This window comes from Leopardus geoffroyi, chromosome A1, assembly GCF_018350155.1.
Source record: "Leopardus geoffroyi isolate Oge1 chromosome A1, O.geoffroyi_Oge1_pat1.0, whole genome shotgun sequence".
In the NCBI taxonomy this organism is placed as follows: domain Eukaryota; kingdom Metazoa; phylum Chordata; class Mammalia; order Carnivora; family Felidae; genus Leopardus; species Leopardus geoffroyi.
In genome coordinates, this window is record NC_059326.1 from 219,890,907 (window position 1) to 219,913,451 (window position 22,545).

Sequence of the window (22,545 nt, forward strand, 5' to 3'; positions counted from 1 at the left end):
TTGTTATAGCAGCCCAAGCTGAAACACAGGAAATTCACTGAAATGGTCCTGGACTGGATCTAGGATTCAGAATCTTTAGAGTAGTATGTCTGACCAGAGATCGTAACAGCAGAGATCTAATCACTGGTCTCTTTTCCTTAAGGTTATTGTAAGTAGCAGCGTCCCTCTCTCTCTCTTTTTTTTTTCTTTTTTCAAGTTTTTACTTAAGTTCTAGTTAGTTAACACTATGGTAAAATTGACTATAGATGTACAATTCAGTGATCCATCACTTACATAAACATCCAGTGCTCATTACAAGTGCCCTTCTTGATGCACCATCACCCATCTAGCCCATCCCCACCCACCTCCCTACAGAAAAAAAAAAAAAAAAAAAAAAAAAAAGAAGCAAACCATAAGGGACTTTTAACTATAGAGAACAAACTGAGGGGTCATGGAAGAAGTGTCACTTTTAATTGGCTTATTCAACTACAGTTCTTCCTCATCACAAACAAGATTCTTCGTATGAACTTAAATAGTTGGCTAAGTAAAGCAAAATAGGAACAAAAGTAGAATGTTTAAAATGGATGTTTGGCTACAGAATAAGAGTCTACATTTTTGTCTTTATTTCATTCAGCAGTTCGTGGAATATATCATCATGAGATGAAGGAAAAGCTTATGTAAAGATTTATTCATTGTGGTAATATTTTTTTAGAGAGAACGTTATAAATAACAATGGTGTTATGAGAAAACAAAATTATTTACTAATTTTATAAAAGACTTTTCAAGTGCTGTATTATACCACTACTAAATCATATTATGGGAAAACTGCATGAAAAGCAACACATAAATGTATACATGTACATACATACATGAGCATACACATGTATTATAAATTAAGGACAACCATAAAATACCAAACTTCTATCTATAGGTATTTCTGGGGAGGATAATTTGTGTGACTTTTTAAAAAATTCCTTCTGGTTTCAAAAGCTTGACAATAAGCATCTGGTACTTCATAATAAAAAAAAAAAAAGTTATTCTTATAAATAAAGTTATGTGGGCAGAGGCATTCCATGAGCATGTTGTATATCAAAAGGAAAGCCAGTCTCATTTGATGTTCATGGTAAAGAACTCTGGTAATACATAAATATTGGAATACTATACATTGCTTATAGTTATATCCAATTGGTACACATGCAATTCAATGTTGGCAGTATCCTACTTAACAAATGCTACAATAGAAAAACTTAGGTTATTTCTATTACTATTAAAAAAAAACTGATCAGAATTTAAGAATTGACTAATTTTTCTTTCACCGATAGTCTAAGTTTAGTGATTGCAAAATAAGACATGAATAGATATATTTAAGCAAAATTTAAAATAATGCTAAGCTTGGGGCGCCTGGGTGGCTCAGTTGGTTGAACATCTGACTCTTGATTTCAGCTCAGGTCATGATCCCAAGGGTGTGGGATGGAGCCCTGCGTTGGGCTCCAGTACTGAGCATGGAGCCTGCTCAGGAGTCTGTCTGTCTCTCCCTCTTCCCTTTCCCTCACTCACACACTCTCTCCCTCCCTCTCTCTCTCTCTCTTTCTCTCTCTCTCAAAAAATACAATACAATACAATACAATAATGCTAAGCTCTTAATTGCATTATAGAGACCCAAATGTGCACATTATGTTAACGGTGGTAAATATTAAGATAAGAGAATTATGTAGTGATTGAGATTGGAGAGGGAATGAGGGCAAAGTGATTTCTCCAACCTTCAGGACTCAGCCTAGACTTCCTTCCCTAATCTTCTAAAAACAGGTACATACTCCTATAGAACCCCTAGCACATTTTATTGCATGTGATTATTTTACTATTACACTAATTAATTATTATTCCACTATAGTGTAAACTGTAAAAAGAAAAGGATCTTGTCTCTATTGTCTAGATTGTATGCTCAATATGTGGCACAATATCTGACAAATTAGAAGTAATGAATCAATATTTTGAAGTTAATTGTTTTTTTTAATGTTTATTTATTTTTTGAAGAGAGAGAGAAAGCATGAGCAAGGGGGGGGGGTGGCACAGAGAGAAAGGGAGACAGAGAATCCCAAGGAGGCTCCAAGCTGTCAGTGCAGAGCCCAATGTGGGTCTCAAACCCCCAAACTGAACCATGAGATCATAACCTGAGCTGAAATCAAATGGCAGATGCTTAACTGATTGAGCCACCCACATATTCCTGAAGTTAATTATTTATTTATTTTTTTTCAACGTTTATTTATTTTTGGGACAGAGAGAGACAGAGCATGAACGGGGGAGGGGCAGAGAGAGAGGGAGACACAGAATTGGAAACAGGCTCCAGGCTCTGAGCCATCAGCCCAGAGCCCGACGCGGGGCTCAAACTCACGGACCGCGAGATCGTGACCTGGCTGAAGTCGGACGCTTAACCGACTGCGCCACCCAGGCGCCCCTGAAGTTAATTATTAAGGAAGAATAAGCAGCTAAGCAAAAATTGAGAAGGGGAAGAATAGGAATATTTAAAAGAAAAAAAAAAACAAGATTATTGACATTACTTTTAAATCGAATTACTGACTGAGTTGGGCTGTTTTATTTTTCTACTTTGTCTTTGATTTATCTAAAGCAGTATCTTTGTTTTGTGTAGATGAAGATATTTGAGATATCCTTAAAAAAGTTTTGGGGGATTGTTACTAAAATCTCTCAAAATCATGTTGAATGAGAAGAAAGTACAAGATCTAATATCTTGTAAATTCATTATTTAGCAATACAGAAGTGAATTCACCCACAATTATATTAATACTTATTTTCAGAAGTTGGAACACAAAATACTTTTGTATTCAACTCTCCTGATGACAGCCAAGAGAACAAAGATCAAGACAACATAAGGATCAATTAACTACTGATAGAAAACAACAAATAAAACCCCACACACTTATACTAACAAGAGTGGTAAATGGGACTTACTGAATATGATATAGAATTATTTAAAGGGTAAAAAAATAGGATTATTCATTTTGGGGGCTGTTGAGTATTATACGTACTTTGTATAGTTTGGATATTAACCCTTTATCAAATAAGTTATGTGCAAATATCTTCTCCCATTGCATAGATTGTCTTTTAGTTTTGTTTATTGTTTCCATCGTTATGCAGAAATTTTTATTTTGATGAAGTCTCAACAGTTTATGTTTGCTTTTGCTCTCCCTTACCACAGGAGACGTATCTAGAAAGAAATTTCTATGGTTGATGTCAAAGAGATTAATGCCTATGCTGTCCTCTAAATTTTTTTATGGTTTTGGGTCTCAATTTAGGTCTTTCATTCATTTTGAATATATTTCTGTGTATGGTATAAGAAAGTGGTGCAGTTTCTCTTGCATGTTGCCATCCAGCTTTCCCAAGTTCATTTGTTGAAGAGACTGTCTTTTCCCATTGGATATTATTTTCAGCTTTGTCAAAGATTAATTGACCATATAGTTGTGGGTTTATTTCATGATTTTCTATTCTGTTCTATTGATCTATGTGTCTATTTTTGTGCCAGTATCCTACTGTTTTGATTGCTACAGCTTCGTAATATAAATTGAAGCCCAGAATTGTAATACCTCCAGCTTGCTTTTCTTTTTTAAGGTTGCTTTGTCTATTTGGGGTCTTTTGTGGTTCCACAGAAATTTTAAGATTATGTGTTAAAGCTCTGCTAAAACTGCTGGTGTTATTTTGGTAGGAATTGCATTAAATGTGTAAATTGTTTTGAGTAGTATGGACATTTTACCAATATCTGTTCTTCCAATCCATTATCATGGAATGTTTTTCCATTTCTTTGTGTCCTCTTCCATTTCTTTCATCAGTGTTTTACAGTTGTCAGAGTATATGTCTTTTACCTCTTTGGTTAGGTTTATTCCTAGGTATCTTATTGATTTTGGTGCTATTGTGAATGGGATTGGTTCCTTAATTTCTCTTTCTGTTGCTTCATTATTGGTGTATAGAAACTCAACAGATGTCTATACGTTGATTTTGTAACCTCCAACTTCACTGAATTTGTTTATCAGGTCTAGCAGTGTTTTGGTAGAGTCTTTTGGGTTTCCTATATAGAGTATCATGCCAATGAAAATAGTGCAAGTTTTACTTCTTCTTTATGGATTTGGATTCCTTTTATTTCTTTTTGTTGTCTGATCTCTGTGGCTAGGATTTCCAGTACTATGTTAAATAACAGTGGTGGGAGTGGACTTCCCTGTCTTGCTTCTGATCATAGAAGAAAAGCTCTCAGTTTTTCCCCATTGAGGATGATATTATCTGTTGAGTTTTCGACATGACCTTTAGCAGTATGTTCCCTCTGGACCTTTGTTGAAGATGTTTATCATGATAGATATTGCGCTTTGTCAAATGCTTTTTCTGCATCTATTGAAATGATGACATGGTTCTTATCCTTTTTTTTATTACTAATGTGGCATATCAGGTTGATTGATTTGTGAGTATTGAACCACTCTTACACCCAGGAGTAAATCCCATCTGATTGTCGTGAATGATTCTTTTAGTGCTTTGTTGGATTCAGTTTGCTAGCATTTTATTGAGAATTTTTGCATCCATGTTCATCAGGGATACTGGCCTGTAGTTCTCTTTATCTGGTTTTGGTATTAGGGTAATTCTAGCCCCATAGAATGAATGCGAAAGTTTTCATTTCTTTCATATTTTTTTGGAATAGTTTGAGAAGAATATGTATTAACTATTCTTTAAATGTTATGCAGAATTTGCCTGTGAAGTCATCTGGCCCCAGACTTTTGTTTATTGGGATATTTTTAAATACTGTTTCAATTTCTTTGCTGATTATTGGTCTGCTTAAGTTTTCTATTTCTTCCTGTTTCAGTTTTGGGAGTTTATATGTTTCTAGAAATTCAAATTTTCCAGGTTGTTCAATTTGTTGGCATATGGTTTTTCATAATATTCTCTTATGATTGTTTGCATTTCTGTGGTGTTGATTGTTAATTCTGCTCTCTTATTTGTGATTTTATTTATTTGAGTCATTTCTTCTTTCTTTTTAAGTCTGACTAGAGGTTTATCAATTAAAAAATGAGCAGAAGACATGAATAGATAGTTTTCCAAAGAAGAAGACATACAGATGGCCAATGGACACATGAAAAGATGATCAACATCGCTCATCACCAAGGAAATACAAACCAAAATTAAAATGAGATATCACCTTTCACCTGTCATAGTGGCTAAAATCAGCAACAAAAGAAACAACAAGTGTTGGCAAGGATGGGAGAAATGGAAACCCTCCTGCACTTTTGGTGGGGATGCAAACTGGTACAGCCACTCTGGAAAACCATGTGGAGGTTCCTCAAAAAGTTAAAAATAGGGGTACCTGGATGGTTCAGTCGCTGAAGCACTGGATTCTAGGAATCAGCTCAGGTCATGATCTCATGGTCGTGAGATCAAGCCCTGTGTTGGGTTCCGGGCTGAGTGTGGAAACTCCTTGGGATTTTCTCTGTCCCTCTCTCTCTGCCCCTCTCCACCTCAAAAATAAATAAATAGACATTTTTAAAAACTTTTTTTTAATGTTTATTTATTTTTGAGACAGAGAGAGACAGAGCATGAATGGGGGAGGGTCAGAGAGAGGGAGACACAGAATCTGAAGCAGGCTCCAGGCTCTGAGCTGTCAGCACAGAGCCCAATGCGGGGCTCGAACTCACAGACCACGAGATCATGACCTGAGCCAAAGTCGGCCGCTTAACCGACTGAGCCACCCAGGCGCCCCTTTAAAAAGTTAAACATAGAATTGCCCTATGATCCAGCAACTGTACTACCAGGTGTTTACACAAAGAATACAAAAATACTAATTCAAAGGGATGTGTTTACCCCAGTGTTTATAGCAGCATTATCTACAATATCCAAATTATGGAAATAGCCCAAATATCCATCAACTGATGAATGGATAAAGAAGAAGTGAGTATATGTATAATGGAATATTAGTCAGCCACAAAGAAGAATGAAATATTGCCATTTGCAGCAACATGAGTGGAGCTAGAGAGTATTATGCTAAGCAAAATAAGTCAGAGAAAGACAAATACTAAATGATTTCATTCATATGTGGAATTTAAAAAACAAAACAATTGAGCACAGTGGTAAAAAAGAGAGAGGCAAGCAAGAAGCGGCCTCTCAACTATAGAGAAGAAACTGGTGGTTACCAGAAGGGAGGTGGGTCGGAGATTGGGTTAAATAGATGATGGAGAATTAAAGAGTGCACTTGTTGTGATGAGCACCAGGTGTTTCATGAAAGTGTTTCAATCACTAAACTGTAGGCCTGAAACTAATATTACACTGTATGCTAATTAATTAGAATTCTATAAATACTTACAAATTAAGGGCAAAAAAATACTTGTACCAAATGTAAAATAAATGAAGTACTAGAAATTCTTCATAAGAACCCATTAAGAAATCCAAAGCACATATTTTTCTTTTTCTAATTGTACAGTCAATTTAAAAACAAATGAGTAGTATATTGTTCATAAAATGTAGACCATGGTGGTGAGAAACTTGAAACCAGAGGAACTTTCATTTCAATTAGTCATGAGCTACCTGAGAAATCTTGCTTGATTGGAATGATGGCTTTGTCTCCCTTTAGGTCTGTACTGTTAGGGAACAGGAATTACTGTCTAAGATGCTGCACACTGTGCCAGTTCCAATACACCAAGAGCAGAGCGGCTGTAAATTTTATAAAATCTATTCTCTGGCACCGTGGGGAAAAGTTACAATAAGGCTGATGAAGGTTAAACAGACCATATATTTTAGTTCAGGCTACAAATCTATAGTAAGCTCAAGCCAATAAAAACAGGTAATGTCTCCAATTGAAAAGAAAAAAAAATACAAAAGCCTGTTTAGGGTTATTGTAGAAGATAAAATCTTTTTAAAAAAGTGATGGAATCTTGGCTAAATGAGAATTTATTTTTTTTTGCATTTATTGTATCTGGATGCATTTATTCTGTGTAAATTTTTTAACATTTCTGTTTGTCTACCTGTAACTGTGTTTTATTTAAAACAATTTTTTTGGTGTTTATTTATTTTAGAGACAGAGAGACAGAGCACAAGCTGGGGAGGGGCAGAGAGAGTAGGAGACTCTGAAGCAGGCTGCAGGCTCTGAGCTGTCAGCACAGAGCCCGACGTGGGGCTTGAACCCACGAACCGTGAGATCATGACCTGAGCTGAAGTTGGATACTTAACCCACTGAGCCACCCAGGCGCCCCACTGTGTTTTATTTTTTTAAGGGAAATAAAGACCCTTTGAAAAATGATTGAGCTTAGTGCTTTCTTGGTTTACAACATCTATACCAGTAGTTTACATGTAGTGGTCACAAGATACCTCAATGGTGATAAATGGCATCTATTGAAAAAATATGATTACTAAATTAAATGAAAGGTCAACAGTGCAGAAGAAACCTCCCTCTGGTATTCTGGCAATGGAGAAGAAGCAGGAGCACATACGAAAAAAAAAAGCATATGATAGAAAGCTGCTACAGAGAAGATACTGATCACCATTTAGTGTTAATTAATTGATACATGTAATGTTAGAGAGGGACTAGCTTTCCTATTCTATTCAATTCATATTGTTATTCAGTATGTCAGCTCAACTTCTATTTTCTCTTAGTTGATTCTCAAATATTTCGATTTATATTTGTTTTCGAACACAATCCTCCAAGGTACTTTGACATGTTTTGTGATAGCTTTTGTTCCCAACTCTATTTTCAAGGATTTTGGATAGCAGAAAACCTTGAAAGACAGAAATCATGTCTCCCATTGAGGACAGGAGGTGGGTATGTTTCCTGATGAGTCTGATAAAAATGATGTCTCCATCTGGGGCAAAGTTTGGTCACGTTTGCTAAGAAGCCTCTCAAAAACAAAAATAACAACAACAACAACAACAAAAAATGATTTTCTTCAGCTTGGATTTCCTCCGCTCTTGCAAAAATCCACTGTATGCGCAGTGTACAATTGGGCCCGCTTCCGGATTGCCTCGGTGAATCTTGGCAGGCCAGTGGAAACCAATACAAATATAGAATCATGCTGTCTACTGTTAGTGAATAGTATAGCTATTTATTTGTGGCCCAAGAGTCTCAGGTCCTCTGCCAGAATCTGTGGAACTGTGGTAGATTAACTTCACAGTTCTCTACACTTGTAATGGTGCATTCTTTTTGTGATTATTCATTTAGAAAAAGGGCAAAAGGAGAGCACATACAGAGTTTTTTTATGGCCTGAAACCCAATGATAAAAGGCAGAAGAAATAGTCTCTTGAATGTGACCAGAAAATGTTTATTTTAAATATTTCAAAATTTTTTCTTTGAGAAAGAAAAGTGTATTTATTCATTCATTTATTTATTTAAATTTATTTTGTTTTTCAATAACTAGTTACTTTGGATAAAAGACCTAATCAAAATATCTACTTTTTATGGGACGATGTTTGTCAATGGCCAAAGATGAATAGACTTCTGTTTTTGTAATAAGGTGAGTAATGTACTCTACTATGGGAAAACTACACTAAAAGTAAATTGTGATCATTTGCAGGGATTGCTACAGACCTCACTGTTTCAGATGACATCTTAAGATAAAAATTTCCCACTTATTTCCCCATTTTAAGCAACTGGGGAAAAGTTCCCAGCGTTGGTCAAAACCACTGTTAAGTAGTCATCATGAACGTCTCCTTTGTCCCTAGTCACATTCATCATGAAGGTGAATGTCCAGATCATGGAAGCTTCCTGCTCTGCAGAAACTCATAACCATCTGGTTTGATGTTAGTTTATTTCCTTCTCTAGACACTGCACACAGCAAAAAAATTCCAACCCCTTCATTGTTTCAGAACCTGGTATTGAGTGATCACTCCTACTGCCATATTTTTGGGGGTTGGGGAAAATTCCTCAAGATGGTTCTGTATCTAATAAACGTTAGATATGCTAAAATACTGCATCAATGTTTCTGACTATTTCTTCTGTCTCTTCTTTCTTCTGGCCTCTTTTATTCTGTTAAAAGATACCAGAGACATTTTATTCTGAAAGGGTCATATGTACAATTAAAATTTGTAAATTATCTTGCAAAGTCTAAATTCACAGTGGTTTCTGATGAGCAGCAGCTTATGTTGTGTTATATATTGTAGCCAGTAGAACCTAGTGATTTTTTTTTTTAATGTATCACATTGTCTTGCCTACTCTTGTGTATAGTGTGAGTTATATTGAGTGGACCTAGAACACTATGTATATTTATGATCAAGGTCCCCCTTCTTGATTATTTCTCATAATTAATCAGTAAAATGATTGTTCTATAATTCATCTTTATACGTTAATCTTATTTCAGCCCATAATCAAAGAAATCTCCTATTTACCAAAATACAAATATATGAGACAGCCAACAACTCATTTTTGTACAGTGAAGCTAAGTAAAGATTCTGTGACAGAATTTTCAACTCTTTTTAACTCATCTTGAGTATTTAAATTTGTATCTGAACCTTAAATATATTTCTTTCCTCTCCAACCAAAATGAGATAAATGTCAGCTTTTGGATTTGATTTAAATTTACACCAACCTCTTTCATCTCAAATGCACACATCTCATCTGTGACTGCTTATCACGGAGATGACTGAAGGCAATTGCTTTAAGTGCCTAACTCAATATATCCACATCCATCTGTAGAACTTCAGTGCCACACTCATATATATCACCATGCTCCATGCTTCTGTGATTCTTTCTATGGAGAATATAAGTCTCATGAGATGAGCACTTAGCATTTGTCTTGAATCAGTGTGTTAACCTAACCCCACTGCCTTTCTCTTACAAGACTGGATGAAGAAATTATAGTCAAGTGTGAAAACTGAAGACTCGGGAAAAGAATAAAGAAATATTGAATATTTGTTTCATGAATGAAAGCTAATATGCACTTTTGAAGAAAAAATAACATTTGGGCAGTTGATTCCCTTAACTATTAAAATATTTTTTGGTCTGCTAATCGCCTTTCTTGTTCCTCAACCACAGCAGACCCAATATAATTTGTACATTTAACTTTTATCTATTAAAATATAAAATGGCAAGAATGAACAAAATAAATAATGACCAACGTTCTCTTAGAATAGCATCAATTTTAATGTGTGAAATTTAAATATGAATGTCAAAACAGTTTTCACTTTAACAGTATTATGGATTAACATTGCCACAGTAATCTGGAAGTCTGGAATTTTGTTTTTGTTTTTGTTTGTTTGTTTGTTTTTGTCTAAGGTAACCATATCAAATTTAAACTTGTCAAATTCCTCCCTATACACAGAAATTTTGCAACACATTGAGTGGTCTGCAGAGTAAATATAGATTCTGATTCAGACTAGAAATAAGCAAAAAAAAAATATTTAAAATGTTTTTATCTCATTTCCTCCATAAATTCCAGTAATCCTCTATGAAAATGTTGCCTAATAGCCTAAAAATACTGAACAAAATAATGTGCTTACGCAACATCATTATTTGTTGTTTTAACAAGAATTGGATTAGCTTAATATTTGCTGAAGCAAACCAAATACTAATTTCAAAGTTGGAGAGTATTTTCATAAATTTCATTATTTGAAATTATTTTTATATGACTAAATTGAGTGTAAACATAGGTCACTAAATTTCCAAGTAAGATAACATTTACCGTTATGTTACATGCTGAACTATTTCCAGACATGATTTGTTACCATACTATCATTAAGTGATATCCTGGTACTGGTCTTAGTTAAACATAACAATATTTTTACCTTCAAGGTCGCAGGACCAGGATACATTGGCAGTTGCATGAGGGGAGGAGGGAAATCCAGTGACTCTGCCTGTACAAGCATGGAGGCAGTTGAGAAACCTCCCTCCAGCACCCCACTCCTCGAACTCAGGAGAGGCCAGCGTACAGGACTTTAGTTCTGGGGATTAGAGTGGATCTGCAGCTGCCCACCAGAATCGGGGATGGCAACTTCAATTCACAAGCAGTGAACTCGCTTCTCTGTTTCTTTCTTTCAGCTGCGCACTGTTTTCATCAGTAAAATGCGCAGTAGTTATTCTCAGGTCACATGTTTTGATAAGACTCTGCTTCTCAGCCTTCAGTTAGTTGACCTGCAACAGCTCTAAAGGAAATGGAAATTCATTTTCCTTGTTACTTTGTAAACAATTTGTCATATATATATCATATATTACATTACATACAATAGTGTATTTTATACACACACATACATAGCTACACATTCCTTTACTAAAGAAAATACTATGGCAAGGGTGAAAAATAGATACAAAGAGCCATAATACAAAGCAGTGTGTAATCAGAATCAGTAGTTACAAAGTGGATGCAAATAAAAGTTGGAAGTGTCCTTGAGGCATTTGGTAGGGACTCAATTTTGGCCTGGGATGGAACTGAGCTAGCATTCTAGGGAGAGGAAAACAGGAGAAGCAGAATGCTTGGGCAGGAAAACGTACAGCACCTTATAGGATTATAGAGAAATCTGGTGTTAATGGAGCACAATTTACATTTATATTAGTTCTCAAAGGTGGAAGCTCTCGAAAGCCCTGCAGAGAAATCAAGATGTTATCCTAAGGGAGGAAGGGGGAGCTTAGGAAACGTTCTGAGCAGAATCATGATTTAGGTAGAACTGTATCTTAGGAAGTAGCGTTTGTGATGAACTGAAGAGAATAATGAAGACTAGAGGAGTTACAGAAACCATTGCAGGTGTCCAGGTAAGAAAGGAAGAGGCATCTGAAAACAAAACTTGTTAGAAAATGCAGAGGAAAGGATGCTTTGAGAGGGCACTGACTTCTTTAAAGCTTGCTTTGAGTGAAAGAAGCTACCAGAAACATATACTGATTTTAAATCAATGTGTGCATAAAAACAATACTTCAAAATTATAAAGCATTATAAAGCATTAACTGATGTAACTAAAAAAAAATATCCTAATCTATAATAACAGGGGACACTAATTCTCAATAACTTGTAGATCCAGCAGGCAAAAATAATCAGTAATAATATAGATTTGCACAATGCAGCTAATAAACTTGAACTACATTTCAGGTGTAAAACATTGTGCCCAACATCAACAGAATGTACATTATTTTCATGTGAAAATGAAATATCTCCTCAAATTGATCAGATGGTAGATTATTATACATTTTTTTTTGAGATTCAATATATTTCAAAGTTTTAAAATCACTTCGGATGTTCTCTAATCACTGTGGATTTAATAATTAGTAGATATTTTCTGTTTTAAAATAAAGTGTTGAATCAAAGAAAAAAATCACAAAAGAAATTGAAAATAATTTGAACTGCCTGGTCATAAAGAAATGATAAAGGATGCAGGCCAAGTAAAGTAGTGTTTAACTAGAAGCTTTTAGCCATAAATGTGTATATTAAAAAGGAAGAAAGACTAAAAACCAATGATTTAACATTCTTTTATAAAAGTAGAAATAATCAAACTCAAAGCAGAAATAATCAAAAATAAAAATAATCAAATAAGCAACAACAAAAACCAGGCATATGGTCGAGAAAAATCAAAACAAAAATTCCATTCTTCGAAAAGATTAAAAAACTCAGTAAGTCTCACATACTACTGTTGGCAAAATCTGCTAAAGCTGAGCCTATTAATTCACCAATTCTAATTCTATGCTTATATGACACCCCCCAAACAAATGTAAACACATGTTCACCAAAAGACTTGAATCTAAATATTCATAGGAGTCTGTTCTTAATATCTCCAATCTGGAAATTGACAATTGTCCATCAACTACAGGGTGGATAAGTAAACTGTACTGTATTCATATAATTAAATATCTTCCAGAACTGCACAATAATTTAGATGGATCTCACTAATATAATGTTGAACAAACAACCCTGAACACAAAGGTATACATCATGCATCATTCCACTTATCTGAAGTTGAAAAGCCACACAAAACTAAACTCTATTGTTTAAGGAAGAATATAAACCTCAATGAGCTGGAGACTAACCCTGAGGAGGAAGCCAAGGGGATTCCCTGGGAGACTGGTAATGTTGTGTCTAAGTGCTGGTTATAATGGTAGGTTCACTTTGTGAAACTTTTACATGTGCACTTTTCTGTAGACATTTTATAATTTAATACATTGAGTGAAAACATATAAATCAATCACATTTAATGTAGTATTTGTATATATACTCCACTGTGGTCAAATATAGTATTCATGTTCAGTTGAAAGCCATAGTATTAAATTTTCTAAATATGCCTGTTTTGTCTTCTGAAGTTGGAGATATTGCCTCCAGAATAAAAGCAAACACAACATTTAAAAGTGACATAATATGATGATCCTAATATGAAGTCATATGATAGAGCACAGTTCTTTATTAGATAAGCATGGCAAAGATTCTTTTGTGCTAAAACAAACCCAAGTATGAAAGGTAATTTGGTGTAGATAAGATATTGGGCAAAAAAAAAAAAATGAGAGAAAATACTAACACTTTTAAAATAGTTTATTTCAAAAAGGCAGCACTTTTATGTTTGAAATCCTTTAAATTTTTTTAATGTTTATTCATTTTTGAGAGACAGAAAGAGAGACAGAACACGAGTCAGAGAGGGGCAGAGAGAGAGAGGGAGACACAGAATCTGAAGAAATCTCCAGACTCTGAACTGTCAGCACAGCCTGTCGCAGGGCTGGAACCCATGAACCCCTAGATCATGACCTGAGCTGAAGTCAGACGCTCCAACTGAGCCACCAGATGCCCCTATGTTTGCAATGGGACACATACCATCAAATGATGTTTATTAAATATTTTTTAGTGCTGCTGGATTTAACATGCTAAAATTTAATTTAGTGAAATATTATTTGAGGGCATATATTTATATCATCTGTGTGAGATAAATGAAAACTCCAAAGATAAAAATGGTACTTCTTTAAAACAAGAGAGACCAACACATGGCCCTTGATATGAAACTTTTCCATGCCAGTCCAACCAACTAGATAAAACCCCACAAGAACCATAAAAGCTGCTTCCTGAACTTATATGGAGAAGTAAGCAGTATGAACAATGGAAATCATGAAAATGCACTGCTCAACTCTCATGTTATAGGATTCTAAATGACTGCTGATCTTCTGTTTCCACAACTATGTTTGGACCATGGCAACATTTCCTGTAGACCGCCATGACCAAGAATGGCAAATGCATTAAGGTCTTTTACAAAGAGAAGCAAGATAAGGTTTTTTGTTTGTTTGGTTTGTTTTTGTTTTTTTTTTAGGTTTTGTGTGTGTGTGTGTGTGTGTGTGTGTGTGTGTGTGTGTGTGTGTGTTAAGTTTATTTATTTATTTTTAAAGAGATAGAGAGCCAGTTGGGGGTGGGGGAGCAGAAAGAGATGGAGAGAGACAATACCAAGCAGGTTCCATGCTGTCAGCATAGGGGCTCAATCCCACGAACTGTGAGATAATGACCTGAGCCAAAGTCAAGAGTAGGACTCTTAACTGACCAAGCCACCCAGGTGAAGCAGAGAAGCAGGTGAAGCCACCCAGAGAAGCAGGATCACTTTCATGGACAACCTTGGCAGGGGGCTACTAGTTCATCTGTGTTTGCCTATCAGTCTTACCCAAAAGAAAAGTACATTTTCCTACCTTTATGACAGGGGATACTTTTACAAGTTGAAGCAAGGTGTCTATGGAGGTTGGGTATCTTTCCCTGCTCAGACTAAGAGGCACTTTAGCTTCCTTCAGGATTACACTTCAAAGGGATGGCCCTCAAGTCCATGAGAAAGATAGTCTAGGATTGTAAAAGAGGCAAGAGACTATTAAAAATATTTACAACTCAAAGGAGCAAGCAAAGAAATTACAAAGACACATTTTCTAAAGTGAATGCTCTAAGAAAAAGGAGAGAAGGGGCCTCTGTTTTTAGGCCATTTGAATTCTCTAAGGGCCACGGCTGTCTATAGGAAATGTGACCATGGCCTGAACTTAATTGTGACCAAAGAAGGAGACCACGTACCTAGAGGCTGGTCTAAAGTTTAGCTGAAGGGAATGTAAGGGCATCTTGGACATGTCTCCACTTCCTGCTCCCCCTCTCATCTCTTAGGTAGGTACATCCCATTTTCAATTCTCTTCTCAGTGGACCCAGACTAACACAACATACTATGTATCTCTCTAATGAAATAAACTATGTAGCTTACTTAAAATAATATCTGCCATGCACAATATGAGAGTATCAGAGGGTGTGCTGACACATAAATGGCTTGTTTGAATAAAAACACTGGCTCCAGACTGGCACAGTTAATGCTCCAGGGCATGAGCTTATTGAACACAGGGTACTAGATTTCAGTTCTCCTGTAGTCCCTTTATCTTGGATCCCTGGTTAGAACAAAAGCCATTAGTTTTTACTATTACTATTATCTGCATTGCCACTATTCCACACCACTGTCTTATCTTGTCAATTGCAGTGGTCTTGCAACTTCATTCTTCTTATTTTTTGAGTGGAAATACACACACACACACACACACACACACACACACACACACTCCACATGGACAGAAACATAGTCTTTAAAAAAGTCACTGTATGTATTCCCTTAAAGTTTTAGTAGGATTTAAACAAAGGTGATTCTAAAGATAAATATTGTATTTACCATAAAAAGCATATGTTCAACTAGGTATATACTCTATTGATTATGTATTACCATGTAAGGAATATAGTCATGAAAAATTATAACATCTCTCAATATTTGTATGATTTTGTAGATTTTATTTTTAAGAACTTCATTTAACCCACTATGATAGGAATAATGACTTACACTAACTGCTAAACCTTTAGTTAATCACTGGCATGCTTTCAATTATTTGAATATATTGGGCATGAATAATTAATTTCTTCAGTTCTCATTTTAATATTTTTCATTATTAAGCCTGCAGAATTTCCACACCTTCACCCACAACATACCACACACACACACACACACACACACACCAGCAAAGCCATTTCTAGCATACATTTTTTTTTTCCCTCTCTCGCTGTTTTATGTAGTCTTAGGGGAAACTTGAAAGGAACTCATTTTATTTCGGACCTATAAACCAGTAACTAGCCTTAAAATCTCACATATGTCGTCTCATTTAATCCTGCCAACACACTGTGCGGTTGGCATTACCATTCATATTGGTAAAAAGATTCAAAGCTAAATTTGGAAGAAAAAACTTACTCAGGTTCTCAATTAGAAAATTGTAGAACCAGGAATTAAGTTCAGCCTGTCTGACTTCAAAGGCCATGGCTTTCCATTCTATGACCTATCTCCTTTTTCATTATACTATTAAAGTCGTCAACCAATGAATGCATATAAACTTAGTATATATTAGAGTGACATGTTTATATATTTTATTAGCATTAAAATAAACTAATGGGTATTGCCATATTACTGAGATATATACTGCATAGACTTAATGGTTATTGCAATATTAATAATATATGAAAGAGAATTTTTGTGGTGGTGATTGCAATTTTAAGAAGATGTATGAGGAAGTTTATAGGCTACAAAAAATAAACATGCTGAAGGAAAACACTGTCATAATGCATATTCTAAGAGTAGCACAGCTTGAATGGTTATGGATTACAAAAATAATTCCACTGGAAAGTTTTAATGTCTGTTAAATGTAAAGTTAAAATGATATAGGGAAGGCACACTTAAATGATCTCCCTGTCTTCAGGCTCCCTCTGCTTCAGTCCATCTACTAGAATTGTCTCCTTCCTAACATACAATTTTGATTTTATTAAATAAGTTTTTCCAAGTTACATCAGTTTCATTTCCATCAACATTGACAGGAGAATAAAGGCCATTTCTGTAAACTGGGTTAATAAGCCATTCATGACCTGACTCTCGCCAACATTTCTCCTGTTCAGTCCTACATTGTTTCTGTTTTGAACAAATTTGATTTAGTAACTGTGCATAAACCCTAGTTACATATTCTCTTCTCCTAAATTGTCAGTCGTAGTCCATCCATAAAAAGTTCTTCTGTGTGCTTTTAAGCCATTCAAATTACCAACTTGCTAACATCCTATTCCAGGTTTATCTCACCAATATACTTATGTTACAAATATTTTCTAAGTACTGTTTGAAGTAGTACTTTTTTAGTACACATTTTAATTGTGTATTCCTTAGATATAGAAACAATTGACTTTTCTACAATAAATATATGTGGGACTCTTTGGTTATATTTTACGGATTGCAGATTTTATCCAACATGCTGACAACATAATCTGCAAAGAAATCAGCTTTGGTTATTTCTTAATAATTCTTAGGCGTGCCATTAGGGTATATAGGCATACTTTGTTAATTTTTTTTAAGTTTTTAATGTTAATTTATTTTTGAGAGAGACAGTGTGAGCAGAGAAGAGCAGAAAGAGAGGGAGTCAGAATCCGAAGCAGGCTCCAGGCTCTGAGCTGTCAGCACAGAGCCCAGTGGGGGAACTCAAACGCACAAACCACGAGATCGTGACCTGAGCTGAAGTTAGATGCTTAACCAACTGAGCCACCCATGTGCCCCTGACATACCTCATTTTATTCTGTCTTGAGATATTTTATATATATATATATATATATATATATATATATATATATATATATTTAGCTTGTTTGTTTATACTGAGAGAGAGAGAAAGCAGAGGAGGAGTAGACAGGGGGAGATAGAGAATCCCAAGCAGACTCGAAATGGTGAACTGTGAGATCATGACCTGAGTTGAAATCAGTCAGAGGCTTAACCAACTGAGCCATCCAGGTGCCCTGAGAGAAAACATTGTTTAAACTGAAGGACTGTGGCAACTCTGTGCACGGCAAGTCCATTGGCACCATTTTTCAAAAGCTTTTGCTCACTTCATGTCTCTGAGTCCCCTTTCGGTAACTTTCAATATTCCAAATTTGTTCATTATTATTTAATTTATCATGGTGATCTGTGATCAATGATTACAACTCCCTGAAAGTTCAGAAGATGGTTAGTAGTTTTAGCAAGGAAGTACTTTTATTTTTATTTATTTATTTATTTTTTATTTTATTTTTTTTTCAACGTTTATTTATTTTGGGGACAGAGAGAGACAGAGCATGAACGGGGGAGGGGCAGAGAGAGAGGGAGACACAGAATCGGAAACAGGCTCCAGGCTCCGAGCCATCAGCCCAGAGCCCGACGCGGGGCTCGAACTCACGGACCGCGAGATCGTGACCTGGCTGAAGTCGGACGCTTAGCCGACTGCGCCACCCAGGCGCTCCAGCAAGGAAGTATTTTTAAAGCAAGGTACATACATTGCTTTTATAGACATAACACTATTATACACTTAGTAGACTACGGTATAGTGTAAACATAACTTTTACATTCACTGGGAAACCAAAAAAAATTCATTTGACTCATTCTATTGAGGTACTCACTTTATGGCAGTGGTCGGGAACTGAGTGGCAGTTTGAGCTAAGCCTCTACTTGTGTATGGGTGGGAGGGCTTGAAAGGAGGGGCTGGCAGAGGTGGTGGCCTGGGGTTATCTGCCTGCAAGGTCAGGGTGTTCAGCACAGTGGCAAAAAGAGTGATGGAGAGGGCACCCGAACAGTGGTGTTGATTATTCTAAAACGTGAAGAGCTTACAAATGTCCACCATTAACTGTGGCTGCTGCAAGGTTTGGTAGATTCTCCTTATTAAGGTAATTAATTTCCTTTCTGTTCCTAGCTAAGAAGATACTTTAATTTAAAACATGATTGAATGTGTTTAATGACATGTCTATGTATTTTAAAATGATCTTAAGTTATTTTTTCTAGTGGCCTGTGATGTGGTAATTTACATTACTGGCTTGTTTAGTGCTAAATTGTTCTTGCATTTCGGCAAATAAATACAATAAGATCATGTTTGCTTTTTAAACTATTGTTAATTTACTTAAGCCTTTCCTATTAAGGGGTACCTGTGTGGCTCAGTTGGTTGAGCATCCAAGTCTTGATTTCGGCTCAGGTCATGATCCCAGAGTTGTGGCATCCAGCCCCACTTCAGGCTCCACGCTGAATGTGGAACCTGCTTAAAATTCTCTCTCTTTTTTTCTCTCTCTCTCTCTCCCTCTTTCTTTCTCTCCCTGCCCTTCTCCCTGCTTGCGTGCTCTCTCTCTCTTTCTAGAAAGAAAAAAAAAAAGACTTTTGTATCAGAATTTGTAAGTGAGATTAAATTATTTTCCTTTCTCATTCCTGTTCCAATCTAGTTTATTGATACAATAACAACACTCTTGATGCCTAATAAGGTGTTTTAAAGTAATTCAATAGAATACCATTAGACTGAAATGGCTCTAATGGCTTGGTTGCCTACATAAGTACCAAAACATAAGCCAGCATCAATTCACACAATTCTGAGAAAATGAAATTTAAGGACAGCTAATCACAAACAGCCAAATCAGCATTTCCAAATAAGGCATATATATAGTATATATATAATATAATAAAATAAAATATAATATAATATAATATATATAATATAATATTATATTAGATATTAGATATGTATATACTATATAGTATATATATAATATTAATATAATATATATTATATTATATTTATATTTATATTATATAATATAATATATAATAATATATGTATATATACGCCATATATATATGCCATATATAAATACTATATATAATATATACATATATAATATATAATATCATACATATTATATTATATTATATCATATATAACACTATATATATATATATATATATATATATATATATATGCCTTATTTGGAAAAGCTGATTTAGAAAAGCTTTTATACACACACACACACACACACACATATATATATATGCCTTATATATATACTTATATATATATATATATAAGTATATAGTGTATATATATAGTATATACATAGTATATATGGTGTATACTATATAATATATACTATATAATACTATATAATATATACTATGTACTATATAATATATTATATACATAGTATATATAGTATATACTATATAATATATTATATACAAAGTATATATAGTATATACTATAATATATTATATACTCTATACGCTATATACCATATACTATATAATATAATATATTATATATTATATACTGTATATACTATATATATATGCCTTATTTGGAAAGGCTGATTTGGCTGTTTGTGATTAGCTGTCCTTAAATTTCAAATATATAAACATATATATATATATATATATATGCCATGTCTTCTCTATGAAAGCCTTCCCCTACCTTCTGTTTGTTGAATGCTTCTCACCAATGTTTGGTCCTGCCTCATTGGAATTAATGTTTGTTCAAATAAATTATTGGAAATGTAATGTGCTTCAGCTTATCTCTTAACAGACTTTTGCTTTAAAGTCATTTTTTCTTAATGATGTTATAACAATGACAATTTTCCTTTACTTGAATATTCTTACTATAATATTTTTAAAATATGTCTACCTTTTTTGTGGCAATTTAGACCATTCTATTAATTGTAATTTTCAATATATTAAGACTAATTTTCACCGTCATAATTTGGGTGTTCTTTATTCAATCTTATGCTTTTTTTTTTCTGATGTCCTTGGATTTTCCATGCTTATTTCCTTACCTATCTACACGCTGGTTTTAAAATTTATACATTGTTATTTTTTTCCTTAAAATGATACTTTTGAATTTTTTTCATGTATCCTAGACTGTAACAAATTTTAAAAATAACATGTGCATTCTTAAAATAATCTGCTTGGGGCAGCGCAGATTTGGATATAATACAACTGGTAACCATTTTTGTTTCCTCAGAAATTCCTAAGACACTATATTAATGTTTCAATAACTTGCTCTACATATTGATATGTCAGTATCTAATTGCTTTAAAGACTTCTCATTGTATTTAGTCACCTGCAGTTTTCCTAAAATATGCTGACATGCAGATTTATTCTACTTAAAACTTTTGCCATTTGAATCTGAGAAGTCATTTATTTCATCAAATTATTCCTTTTCCTTCTCTCCATTCCTTCCATGATAATTCCTAATAGGCATGATAAACTGCCTCCTGGTTCATTATATTCCCTTTTATATGTTTCCCTTCCATCTGTCTATAATATATAACACAACTTCAGGTCCTACTTTTCCAGCCAAATTGAATCTTCTGGTTAAAATTCAATAACCTTCTATGATTCAAACTCAGTACCACTCTTAAAGATCCCATTTAAATAATTTTAAAATAATCTTGTCTCTCTGCATTTTTATATGTTTGAACTTCCTATATGTTAAACTAATTTCATTATTTTAAATCAATTAAGTGTTCTTACTTAAAAGTCTATTAAATATTTCTATAATCTTTAGTTCTTGGGAGTTTACTTCTTTTACTAATATATCACTCATGAGATATTTTCTTTCTTTCCTTTAGCCTAGATATTAATACCTTGTCAATATCATATACAGTACAAATCACTTCTTTCAAATTGTTTGTAAATCATTGTGCAAGCCCTCTGTTTAGTACTATTACTTTTAATATTGATATTGTTAACTTTGGATGCTGTTTATAAAAGTTCTTTCTTACTTACAAACACATTTTTTCCAATGCTTTTTGAATTTTTCTATTTGTGATTAACTCTCTAGTTTTTATTAATTTTTGTATATGCAAAATATAAACCTAAATTGGCTTTCTTATATCTGGAAGTCATTACCCACCATCAATTTTTGAATAGCTAATACTGACTTTGCAGATTTGAAATATCAAATTTATAATATAATCAATATCCATACGTGGGAAAAAAAAGGGATAACACAGCATGAGCTGCTGGCTTTCTACCAAAAATGGGGATGCTTCTTCAAAAGTGAGAAGAGAGAGAGAAGTATGTAGATCTGGAAAACTGTCATAAAAAGTCTGTGTGAAAATCCTTTAGAAATAGAAGACATTTAAGAAAAAATGTCATCAGGATATAGTGTGTGTCTTTGGGGTGTTATCAGAAAAGGGTAATAGTCAATGGGAAATCTTTCAATGTGCTGCAACACTTTGTTTAAATCTTAGACTGTTTTATTGCCACAGTCTCATTTGTAATCCATTTTGTATTTTGCTATGTTAATGAAATACTGCAGTGATAATATCAATAGATTCAGAAAAACATTTTGATAAATTTCCCTTTTAATATGTGTTTTTTTATTTTTTATTTATTTTTTTTTTCTTTTTCTCTTTTTTTTTTTTTTCAACGTTTATTTATTTTTGGGACAGAGAGAGACAGAGCATGAACGGGTGAGGGGCAGAGAGAGAGGGAGACACAGAATCGGAAGCAGGCTCCAGGCTCTGAGCCATCAGCCCAGAGCCTGACGCGGGGCTCGAACTCATGGACCATGAGATCGTGACCTGGTTGAAGTCGCTTAACCGACTGCGCCACCCAGGCGCCCCTATATGTGTTTTTTTAAAGAAAACATAATCCATATGATGGAATAAAAAGGAACATTCTAAACTTATGATGTCTAATTATGTGCAGTTAAAGCAACCATTAAAATTTGTGGAGTTACTAAAATGCACTTCTTTTAAAGTAGGAGGAAGAATTTATAAAACCATGCCTGTCATTACTGCTATTGTTCAAGCAATATTTGAGCCT